Source organism: Tachypleus tridentatus, chromosome 7, assembly GCF_004210375.1.
Source record: "Tachypleus tridentatus isolate NWPU-2018 chromosome 7, ASM421037v1, whole genome shotgun sequence".
In the NCBI taxonomy this organism is placed as follows: Eukaryota; Metazoa; Arthropoda; class Merostomata; order Xiphosura; family Limulidae; genus Tachypleus; species Tachypleus tridentatus.
The window spans coordinates 21893766-21907646 of NC_134831.1; positions in this window are offsets into that span (position 1 = coordinate 21893766).

Genomic DNA, 13881 nt, shown 5'->3' on the forward strand with positions numbered 1-13881 from the left:
GGTTTTATGCTTACCTCTGTACATTTACAATTTGAAAGAATGACTTTTGAACTTTGAAATTTGGACACGGTTATTTCTTTCAATTTCATATCTTTTGTTCTAAAAAGACGTTTACACATGAAATGCATAAAAATTATCTACTAGCCAATACGCCTACTCACTGAAATAACATTATTTCAAAACTTTCCACAAACACCAATGAACCCACAAAAGTAATTCGTGATGATTTTAAGATTTAGCTGATTTGCTTTGAGATTATTCAACCTAGTTTGAGTAATGATTATTCTTAAATATGATTCCATTATACAGAGAATAGAAAATGACCGTTCACTGGTAGCATTGTTTCCAGGTATGAACAGTGTAACAGTTTTGGAAAACTTGGTTTCTACTGATTTTGTCAGACTTTGAAGTATGACCACTATATCAGTGTTTTTCTTAAGTGTTTCAATTTGAACTTTTAGAATCTCTTTATTAATATTTTGTCTATTAACTTTCACAACGAATTTGGAGTTTTGAAGTCAGCAGAGTCTAGTTGCACTGAATTCAGAGGCGAATCTTTCATCTTTCTATATATATGCTGTAACTAGGAAGATCGAATCTATCATGTACACATCAAATAACAGGGTCCAATGTTTTAAAGTAATTATCTCAATAATTTTCCTTGAAAGTTATGGTAAAGAATGCCAGAATTGGCTTCATACCATTGTGACAATTTTCTTTGTATTGGAAGCTACAGTTATTCACAATGAAATGAAATGTAGTGAAATGATCCATCTGCAAGAAACTATCGAAAGAATCCTCTGCTCTAATTTTAGATTGATTGATTGATTATTCAATATCATTTGTGCTAGTATTTGACCTTTTGTAACAGATAGTTATTTCTATTGTAAGGTTCTACTTGAACTTTCTGTACGGTATAAAAGTGTATATCCAAGAAAGATCCTGGAAAGAAAATGGAAACATTTCATCATTGCTCCATGCCAATTATTCTTTTGCAACTGAACAGCATAAAAGCCAAAGCTCTTGCAATATGTTTTAATTTTCAACAACACTCTGTAGACTGTTAGCACGGACTGTCCAATAGGTAAGACAAAGTTTTCCAAATCCAAATCTCTTGTGCCATCTTTTCTCCATATTTTAATATATAGTATCACTTATAAAGGACGAAAGTAGTGTTTATTGCATTTTGTAAGATTTTAGGCTGTCTGATGCAATTTTCATCAGTTAAATTCAGATAATTTCTTTAACAGTGTTCCCCCAGTGACATAGAGGTGTCTGCAGACTTTAAACGCTAGAACCCTGATTTCAATAACGATGATAGGCAGAGCACAGATAGCCTATTGTGTACCTATGTGCATAACTTTGCTCTGAATAAAGAAACCTTAACAGCGTGTATTTACACAGATCCTTTATGTCATTGATTTACTTTGCAATGCCAATTTTGTCACAGACATATTATAAGCATCATCTTGACAGTCTTCTGCTACTGGTAAAAATAATTTCCTAATGTGGTTTTAGATTTTTGTCGACTCGTCTGTGGAAGCACATGTTTAACAAAATATTAAAATTCAAATAATTTTCAGATGTTCTAAATTCTATTTTGGATACTTTTCGTACTTGTATATCCGTTTGGCTGATTTTCAGTTCTTGGGATGGATAGAATCTTTTGTATGGAGAAATAGTTCATGATCAATACTTCCGTTTCTAATATCCTTTTTGCATTCTGTTTTTCACGTTTTTAAATTCCTTTCCTAAATTTTTATACTTCAGTAACACAAAAATTTTCACATAATTGACATGGAGAAGTCTGGTTACTTTTGACAGTACTTTGGTACTTGTTAGTAACAAGAAAATAATTTTGTTTTATCATTCTCTTTGCGGGTTCAAATTTTGCGATGTTGTTTAAGCAAAGTGATTTATTCATGTTTAATTTGTTCATTATTTTGAAAAAGGTTTCTCCTGGCTTTTAGGTTTGTGTTTTCCATTAATTTATTGGGGTAAGGTAAATCTTTCAAAACGGACATGACGCTTTGAATTTCTTAATTTAGCGTCGCAGGATCGCATATTTTGTAGGCTTCTAAAACATATAGGTTGAAATAGACGTTTTAACGTTTTTTGTGGTGGCGTGAAAAAATTTATGTAGTTGAACTGGTTTATCAATATTGAGTATTGTATCAATTCTAATCACAAGGATATTAAAAAAGAAGGCGGTGCGTTGTTAATTTCCCTTTCAATTTAAACTTTATGATGCTGTGAAAAAGATTTTATAAAAGTTTTAAAAATCATTTCAGTGATTTGTCCAGACTGAGAAGAAATCATCTAAGCTGAGCAACCATGGATTTTTTATGTCGTTCATCACTATTGATAGAAACAAAATCCATTTTCAAAATACTCCAAAAAGATGTTACGCTGTAGTGAAAACAGTGGATTCCTCAATATCACTCCACATCTTTGAAATAATGTCCTAAACAGGTAACAACAACATTCTCGTAACAAATTTAAACGAGAAAGGCGAAAATATTAACTGGAACCAGAACTACTAGATGGAGTTCAGATAGCTTTCGTTGGAGATTTCTACTGTTTCTTATATTTTTATATAACTCATCAACTTTGGGCAAACAAATGAAATTGTTATATTGGATAAAAACACCTACAAGCAAACAAACTGGTTGATGTACAAGACTTAAATAACCACCAGGAAATAAAACTCAACACAGAAAGCTGCAGATTTTACAGGTCTCTTTACATTATGTTTGCAGATTATCTGAATATCATTGACAGCTTTAAACGTATCAACTTTTCGCTAACATACATGTACGGATTACCCAAAACACATAAAAATAACTGTCCTCTTAGAACTATCATTTCTAACATGGGATCTATAACACATTTATTATCCAAATGGTTAGCAAAGCGTTTAATCTCCACTCTAGGTAAAATTTTGCCATCATATATAAAATGAAAAATTTGTATTTTTCAGTAAAATGCAAAAGATCGATATAAGTGAAAGTAAAATGGTCAATTTCGACATTAACACGTTATTTATCAAATGACACTTTAGGCAATATACATATAGATATAAACAAACTCGCGTATAAAGGTGGAAAGCAACTACAACTACAAATAAATAAAAATATTTCAAAAAATAATGTCATAAATTTATTTTTAGTTACCTTAAAGCACACTTATAACGTTATGACGCATTCACTATCATACATCTGTTTTAATAACGATGCTTGTTTAAGTTAAATTGATATTTAGAAACGTAAGTAACTTATATTTTTACATCTGTACTGAGAAATTCTCGCCATTTACTAAAGCTTTAGAAGATTTTCGATCGTAAGAATCAATAATATATGTGTGTATCATCTATACTGTCGTAGGGTCTGAAATTTCTAGAAACTCTCCTCACGCCTATAAATGTAACCAACGCGCCGCGCCAAGAAACAGAATATGTTATTGGTTTGCTACAGTTGGTATACTATAAATTTAGGAAGCTATAACTGTGATTAATACTTATTATTTGACGAGGAACGTTTGTAAATTTTGAGCATTGCAAACCAGTTAATTTCAGCGTATTTACACCGAACATTACTGTTTTCGAAGACATGCTATAGCTTCAGAGGTGAAAAATCTGACGTGTGATCAACAAAGATCGCAAAAATAGCTGGCTCCGTGTTAAGTGACTTGTATCTACATCGTATCAAGATTAATTTGCTCATCGTAACAAAGAAAATTCCTAACTAGATAGAGTATATTATTGTTTGTAAAGCTCTTGTACATAAGTCATTATTTGTAATCACTGTTATTGTAAATTATGTTGCTGTTTGTATAAGAAAATATATTTGTATTAAAAAAGAAAACTGTATGTACCAGTCTTGTTGGCAAGTGTCTTAACTTGGATACATATTGATATTTATTTAACTTCTAAATTTAAATTATCATTTAACTCATTTTAGGCTACTTGAAACTGTAATGTGTAAACGCTTATAAAGGGGTTTCAACACCCATGTTGAACACAGCATAGATAGCCCTATGTATAGCTTTGTGTTCAACTACAAACAAACAAACAAGCAATCAAATTCAATTTATCGTGATCATGCTAAAAGGGTATACTGAATTAGAAATAAAAACATATTTTGATTTATAAAACAAAATAAATGGAGGTGAAAATATTCAGTTACTATGAAAGTAATAATATCAAACTTTTAGGGAAAGATATTTTCAAATATTTGCAAAATATACGTCACAAAAACAATTTGTTCTGAATCTACTACTTGTGACAAATTTTCCGACCAAAATTCCACAACATAACAGTAGAAAATAACACATATGTTGTTATTTAAGATATTTTGAACTTTCTGTTTTGTCGGAATAATACTTAATCACTTAATCAATAGTTTTATTGATTAATAAGTATTATTGTAAGGTATATTTTCAATATTATAATTTAGGTATTTGTTAGAGGGAGCTGATAATGAAGATGATGTAATCATCTATAAATGTTTTGTAAGTTGGAGAAAAGACAGTACATTTATCAGTACAAGTAATCAGTGTGTGAAGGTTCATTGGTAATTCACTGAAGGGATTCAGTTCATTCTTAGTAGTAGAAGTTGTCATGCATATTCAACTACTCGATCGATTAGCAGGGTAAGTTGTACAATTACATTTTTTATTGATGATTTAGGCATACCATTGGTTCAAGAATTTATTTTCAAACACTGTTTGAGAACTTGTGTTGTAGCTGATTTACTTTAATATATCTACTTTAATACCGATGTTTGCTTTACTTACATATGCACTTAGAAATACGTATAATTTATACTGTTAAATGTGTATGCATTGCGAAATTCCTGCCTATTCATTAAAATTCTAGAAGATTCTCGAGTGTAAGAATCAACAACATATGTATGTAAGAAAGCTCTAGTGTATCGTCAACATTGTTGTGCAGGCTGAAATTTCGAGAAACTTCCCTCTCGAGCCTCTAAAAGTAACCAACCCAACGCGCCAAGAGATGGTATATGTTATTGGTTTACTACAGTTGGCATTTGGTATACTGTAAACCTCGAAAGCTGCAACTGTGATTAACGCTTATTACTCGGTAACTTCAGATATTGACCCGAAACGTTTAAAGATTACCAGCATTACAAACCGTTTAACTGTAGCGGATTAACATTGGACATTACTACGATTTACCAAGATGTTATATAAAATGTCAGCTGTAAAAGCTCACATGTGATCAGTGAAGAAGTAGCTAGGTCTCTGTTAAGTGATTGTTCCTATATCTACTCGAAATTAATTCGCTCATCGTGAAACGTCGATAAAATATTACGTTCCAAACCACATAAAAGATTCGATATTATGTGCACGTTTGCAAAACTTTTGTATACAAATCATTAATTACAAAAACTATTCGTAATAACCCTTATTATAAACTGCATTATTATATGTATTAAAATATATTTGTATTAAGAAAGAAAACTGTGTGTATTAATCTTGTGGGCAAATATAAATTTTATAGATATTGACATCTAACTAACTTCTAAATTTAAATTATAATTTAATCCAGTTTCGGGCTATGTGAGATTGTAATACGTAACAGCTTTAAAATCACGCTAGCCTGTTGCAAACGTTATAAAAATGTTTTATGGTTACCTGGACTGGACACTGAACACTGGACTTGATATTATTTTTACTAAATAATCCAAATGAACATGTTGTAGCAGTATAAGTATCATAAATAATATATTGAAATAATAATGAAAATAAATGACATAGCGTTTCCGTTTACAACTAACGACGAAAATTCATTGGTTTTGTGTTTAGCTATTCAACAGGTTATCTGTGTTCTATTTATTGTTGGGAACTGAGCCCTGATTTTAAAAGTAATACCCCTGAAGTTTACCGCTGTGCCATAGGCTTACAAAAAAAAAAAAAAAAAAGATACGAAAAATAATAAAGAAAAATTCTTGTATTATCTGGGTTTGTTTGTTTTGTAATTAAGAACAAAACTATCCATGCTCTGCCCACTACGGCTATCGAATCCCTGTGTATAAAATTGTGAATCGCATACTTAGCCTGATTTTTAATATAAAGCAGTTGAAGATTATTATTTTGTAGGACATTTTCAACAATACAGGAAATATACAGAGTAAGATATAAACATTACACTGCCTATAATGACATACTTATGTAACGTATTATAATTTATCATGAATGAGTTGTCGATTTATTATGTAAAGTATGTTACGGCTTACATTTTCAAACAGCAAGAAGTTTTAATTTGAATTTAGAAGTCAATTCAATGTCAATATGAATCTTGCAAGCAAGATTTATATAAACAATTTTCTTTCTTAACACAAATGTATTTTAGTTAACAAACAACTTTATGGTTGTTACATAATCTATAAATTTACAGAACAGACAGAACTTTTGCAAAACACATTTAACAATATACGTTACATGTATTTCTAAGTATATAATAAGCTGAAACAAACAAAGATTAAAACAATTGTAGAAAAGTGAATCCGTTACACTTACTTAAGTCTTATTCTACTTTTTGATCTATTAATTATTAAACTTAAATTAGTTAAAATGTACTCATCGCATAGCAAACCCATTTCACGAGAATAAACGCCGTTTTTTCACGTTTTGTTTGTAGATTGGTCTCGCTAATTATCACTGTATAAGCTTATCATTTTTCACAAAATTGTTAAGTTTAAAAAATCACTACGTATACTACTGACTTTTGTATTTGTTTTCTTTAGATAAAATAACATAAGTCTATTTAGTGTTTCTGTCGCTAGAACCCGACCTAAGCTTTTAGAATTTTAAATCCGTAACGTTACTGCTATCCCATCGAAGAATCCCATGTCTGTGACTTAAAAACCTATACATACATCCATGATCGTACATTTTGCTATTTATATAAAAGCAAAGACTGTATTACATATTGCACAAAATTTTGTAGTGTGATAATTTATGGTAGTGTACAAACAAATTATACAAATTTAGCACATAAAATACAGTGTTTCCTATGGCAATAAGAGCAAATTATTTTAACAAATACTGAAAATTTAAACTTGAATCAATAGCTTAAAGATTAAACGTGTTCCACATATATACAGTTTCTTTAAAATATACAATCCCATGAATACCCATTTTCAAAAATGTCATATAATATCACATAACACAATATTTATTCTAATTCTGCTATTCAGTATCACACCAATATGGAATGTCATAATTTCGTTATGACTTAATTAAGCCTGACAGTGTGTCCAAGATAGAATGTTCTTTCGCAAGCGTACTCGAAATTTTGAATGCATAGTTTACATACGAATCAAAATAGCATGTTTAAATATTTTTCTCGTGATTATATATTATTACAGAAAGATTAATTTAAAAGAGACATGAATTTGATGTTCTTCCTAAAAAAGTTAAACCGAAAACAAAATGAGTTTGAGAAAAATCCAGTGCACGCTATTATCATCTGAAAAATACGCTTCACACAATAGGAAGTATTTCAAGAAGCGCATCACAAGACACTAAATTTGTCAAATATGCAAAGTTATTAACCATTTACAAACAGAAATGTGTATCAAGAGATTACATACAAAACGAAATATAAAAACGTTTAATACAATAGTTTTGAGACAATCTCACATCTCTCTCTCTCTCTAGAGACTACAGTATTATGGTTAGCTAGCCATACATTACTCTGTTAAATTATCTCTAAAACAGTCTGTTGTAATATGTTGGCACTAACTTTCTTCCGACTTGCATGAAAAATGATGGTAATCTTTGAATGTTTTCCAACCTATGTATCCTAAATAATTCGATTATATCTCGTAAGTAAACACGTATCCACATATAGAATTCTAAAGGCCCAGTGACGTAGCTAGGGGGGGAGGAGGGGGCAAGAGGGTACATTTGTACCAGGGTGCAGCATCTGGAGGTGGGGCAAATTGGTGTTACATAATTAGGAATTATGGCTTACATTTTGTTACGAGGGGGCGCGAAAACTGACTTTGTCCCCAGACGCTGAAAACCCTAGCTACACCACTGTAAAGGCCTCGAATTGGAAATAGATTTTATCATTCTCAACCATGTTACCCTTCGTTGTGACATCTTGTGTCCATAGGTGTAACTAATCAAGTCGGTTTCTAATCATTTTTCACGTTTGTGTAAGATATTTTTGAATTTAATATCGTATAGACTTTTCTGATAGACATGATAGCGTTTCCTCGTACAATATTTTTAAACAATGAATCATATTCTCTTTTAACGTTTCCAATGTATTTCAAAGACAAAAATTGCCTGTTACTTCAAGGTGTAGAATCCATAATCGTTCATTTTTCGTCAAAATTACTCGTCGGTTTTATAGCTCGAATTGCACACATCGCTTCTTATTGTACTATTCATTTCGAATTTGTTAATTCCTAAATAATAAATAAGTTTACATACTTTTATGACGTACATTTTATAGTGCTAAATTCTCTAATAACATTCATAAATATTTATATGCTCCTCATAGTAGATAATTTGCAGTCAAAATACGAGTACAGAAAATTAAATAATCAATTAGATGTGTAAAAAATGCATAATATTCTAATAAACAAAAATATAGCAAGAAAGATGAACTTAATGAAATCAGTGCCAAGAATGCATATGTCGCTGCTACAAAGAAGCTATAACTAAGGGCAAATTTATTTCCAAAGAAAAAAAATACTTTTTGTAAAAATTATGACTCTTACAGTTATAAAAATTATGAAACAAAGAACCAAACTGATAAACAGCCATTAAATATGAATATTCTGTTTGTGGTATAAAAGAGAGACTGGAGACTTAGGATTGGAAATATACTTGGAAACTGACATGGTAGTATCTAAGAAAAAATACATTGAAAATGTAATGAATTATATACAGAGAGTTTTGATCTATTCTGAGAAAAAACTTAGAAGAACGCCTAAGAAGCAAATTAAACGATGATTATATTATTCATAAATATAGTAGGGAAACCAAATTAATTAATTGATGAATATAATGAATGATATAGAAGCTGCTGAATATGCTAATTTTAATTAATTAGGCCAGGCATGAGAAAGTGATTAGTGTTTTTAGGATGTGAATCCATGGGATCATGGTTCGTGTTCCGTTGCCGCAGAAAAATACCCCCCACACAGTGGAATCATGGGTGCACCAAAAGAGTAACAGTCAAATCCCTCAGTTTCATCAAACAAGAATAGTGCAAGAGCTGGCAGTGTGTTTTGCTCTATCAGTTCAGAATTAGAGACGGCTATGCTCAGATAGTCCTTGTGTAGCTTTGCGCAAAAACAACAACAACAACAAAAATTTCAAACAACTAGAACGAAGGAATAAGTTTACCCTGAGAGAACCACAATGTTATAGAATGGTTTACTATGACTTTGCTACCCTTAATATGCGACTTTCTCGAAATATTTCTTTTCTTTCAATACAACGTGGAAGCAGAGAGTTGCTCTAGTATGCAACATAACATCTCCTGCACTTAGCTGCACATGGGACAAAATCAGATAATTAGTTATTAAATTTGTTTATTTTATTTCTTGCACACACACACACCCATACAGAAAAGAGCTGTGACTTCACTTGTGGTGCCATGAAATAAGCAGCTGTCTTTTCCGTTGTTGAAACACATAATTGTCATGATTATCCCCACCTCTGTGTTTCAATGTGATTGGTTCAGAGTCACATGCAAGGTGCATGGCGTCAGCAGCCTGACTTTGTTTACGTTATTGTATTTTGTTATTTAAATTTAATCTCTCCTCTGTTAGGCAGATATTGTGGCCTTTTATAGAGACTTTAATATTTGAGAACTACAGGGTGTTCGGGAAGTCACTGTGCACTTATATATTTATTAACAGACATGTTTCAATACAGAATACAGCAGTTAAATATGAATGACAATTATAAACAATGTTGAAAGTGACCCCCGTTGGCATCAATACAGGCCTGGATCCTTCTTATTTTGTTTATAAACACCGCTATCAGTTGCTGTCTTGAAATAGACTGAATAAAATATTACAAAACTGCACAGTGACTTTCCGAACACCCTGTATTTGACTTAGGATCTCGTAAGCTTTCAATTAGCTTTTTTTTTTACTGTAGAGATATTAGATGAGTTTAACCTTGCACAATTATTTTCTACAGCATTACTTTATATTTCTTCCAGCTTATAGGAAAAGTTCACACTTTCTGTTTTGTTTTTTTCCCTTACCAGTTCAACACGCTCACTTGAAACACTTGTCCTTGTTTTTTATTGTAATATGTTTGACTCTGACTTATTTTTTGTTAATAAAATTTGTTGTTTTGAACGTTTTATGTATTGATTCTTTCTCCGTGACAAACTCACAGAAATATTTTTGTAGCATGATATTTGGCTTAATGAGCCCACCCATTTATTCTGCTGAAAATCCATACAATCAAGAATACTGTTCAGAAGGTAGACACGAAAACGTTTGATGCTGTGATGATGATGTCATTGGTATTTATAAGTAATGGAAGGTTAACAGACAACATCCGATACATCATAAAGAGACAACAAAATTCTTTCTCTCCTTGATATTCAGTCCCACAATTATGAGAGTCAAGATGACTGAGAATTATGAAGGTGGTGCTTTACAAGAAGTGTCTGAGACCGAAGTGGACAGTCTCTGTGAATTTTCCTAGGCATTTAATGGCCGGAGACATAGAGCCATATTTCTGGTTGATGATTTCCTTGTGAAGCCTCGTAAGGAGTCAGAAGGTAGGCAAGATGTCTTATAAATATAAATTGTTTTATCAGCAAGCGAAAAAGTAAGCATTTACCAGGAACTGTGGTAGTTGACGGAGCAGTAGAGAGCTTCTCTGAGAAGAGAAGTACCCCTCAAAAATTAAAAACAAATACAAGGTGCCATTGATGAATGACAGCTATCTACAAAAGTTATTTACAACCAGGTGAGAATGCAGGCACACACAGGTGAGGTTGACGATCACTTATAAAATATGGAACTGCTATACAAAGGGAGCCACCTATAGGAGCTGCATTGTGACAGATGAGACAGAAAGCTCTCACACATGATATTGGTGATAGCGGAGAAGGAAGGAGCTTTTTAATTCATAAAGATATCCACCTCAGTAGAGAGCCAGGAACAAGGGTCATTGACAGATGAAAGCAACCAAGAGGAGTTGGATTGCCAGTAGGTGTAAATGTTGAACGAAGGAAGGGTTATATGGAGCAGCTGGTGAGTTGTAGAGGCAGCTACTAACTACTCTGTAACTTTGTGGCCAAAAGCTAACATTTGTCACCCCTGCCATACTGGATTTTCCTCTCTGGTAAAGATTGTGAGTTTCTAAGGTAAAAAAGAGATACATTGAACCAATATGCCACCTAGAGGGAAACAAAAGAGATATATCTTCTGGTGTTTAAATGGTAGCTAAAGAAAATTTATATCTGTTCTTGAGACACTTAAGACAAGTTATTGCCAGGAATCAGTCATCTCAGGAACAGGTAACGAAAGGCTTGTCTTATAGAACGTGAAAGCAAGACCAAGATGCACCCATTCATGGTCTTATAAGGCAGTCTTTGTGGTGGTGTTAGTTGAGGAGTTACCTTAGACAAGTTGCAAGAGAGAAGGAAGCTGTAAGTTACAATTGTTATGATAACTAGTAGCAAGAGCTTCCCTATTCAAGCTAAATCATTAAATCATGTTTAACCTCCAAAGAAGGACCACTGCTGACACCTACCAACATTGCAGAAACGATGATTTATTTGTTTGTTTATTTTCTGAACTTCGCACAAAGCAACACGAGGACTATCTGCGCTAACCGTCCCTATTTAAATAGTGTAAGACCAGAGAGAAGACAGCTAGTCATCACTATCCACCGACAACTTTTGAGCTACTCTTTTACCAACAAAAAAGTGAGATTGATCGTCATATTATAACGTCTTCACGGCTGAAAGGGCGAGCATGCTTGGTGTGAAATGGAAACGAACCCGCAGCCCTCAGCTTGCGAGTTAAGCACCCTAACCACCTGATCATGCCGTGGCACAGAAATGATGAGGATGTATCCAATAAACGAGCAGAGCTTTTTATGTTTTCACATGATGTTTGTTCCATAATAGATAAACTTAATTAATTAGCCCAGATGTTTCTCCAAAAAGGATGACCATATCATTTGCTGTAGTCGTGGGTTGCAGGAGCACAAACGAAAAAATTATCTATAGGAAGTCAGATGGATCCCTCCCTCTTGTCTGACTGCAAAGCAGTTGCAGAAAGGCTAACAGTAAGCTGTCACTGCTGTATCTGGAAAGCTACGAGAGCCTAAATGAATGAAGTATGGGAAAGTTGGACTCGTAAAAGTATAACAGCCAAGTTGGGCTGAAAACTATGGTGGTCAGCCTAGCTTTTTAAGCGGGTGGTAATTGATATACATCTTTGAAAAGCGTGGTCAGTAATAGGGTTTCTGGTTAATAAAGGAGTATCAAGAACTATAGCAGATGCCACCATGTATAAGTCATTCCTAATGAAACCACCCCTTTGGCCTGTGTACACTCACTTCAATTTGGCAAATAATAATGTGCTAGGTATGAGTATAGAGACACATCACTGACTATTTAATGATAATGAACTCACCTTTAGAAAATAAAGTTTGGAGATGGCTTGAATAGGTAATGAAAGAACCTTTATTCATTAGTTTCGGTAATAAAAAGCAGCACGAAATCACAATGCTAATTATTATACCACTGTTTATGGTGACAAAGCATTTCTTATCATGTCTGAGAATCAATAATCTATCTATAGAGTCCAGACACCCAACTCCAACAGAATAGACTATGTGCGTTCTGAGGAGAAATTCTCAAAATTCAGATTCTCAAAAGTTACATTTATAACATGAAGTAAAATGATGGAGTAACTAGACGAAAGCCACTCCTCATTCCAGGCAATGTCAATAGTAGTGGACATCACGAATGCTATAGGAACACTAACTTTTTAATAATCCTATATCTACAGAAATGTTGAAGAAGGGGTGCATGTGGATTTTATGACTATCATCTGTGTAACATTCATTGAAAAAATCTGCCAAATCACAAGAAAATATATGTGGTACTTCTGCATAAGTTTGATACCATTTGAGATGATCGCAGCTTTGTGGTTTATGAAGAAATGATCAATGTTGTGTAATGGAGTTATTGTTATACCTTTATTTTATACATGTTTGTTTCAGTTTGATGCATGTTAGATGTGTTTTGCGCAAGTCTCGCTTGTTCTCTAAATTTATAGAAGATTCTCGAGAGCAAGGATCAACAATATGTGATATATGAAAATACTAGCGTGTCTTTGAACATTATTGAACGTTCGAGAATCTCCCTTAAAGTATTTCAAACCGACGCGCCAAGAGACAGTATAATATTTATCAGTCAGTACACTATAAGCCTCGGAAATTATAATTGTCATTAACGCATATTAATCAGAAAACTACAGAATTTGATTAGGAGTGATAAGATATCGGACATTACAAACAGTTCAACTTCAGAGAGTTAACATAGGACATTAGTACTTCTACGAGGACATCAGATATCTTCCTCCGTAAAAAAGTGAGCTTGTAAATTGCGTTAGGACTAACAAAGCTAGCTAGCTAACTTTCGTATCAAGTGAAGGGTAGCTGTGTATCAATATAAGAATGGATCTGGACCGTTGATCACTGATAAGTTTTAAATATAAACAATTTTGAAAAACAAAAAAGTATGCGAAGATGAATGAAAATTTAGGAACAAATATACGGAGTGATATCACCACAGTGTGTCTCTTCAAGCAACTCCTCTTCGTCGAACTTGGTAGATAAGAAAAGGTTTAACAT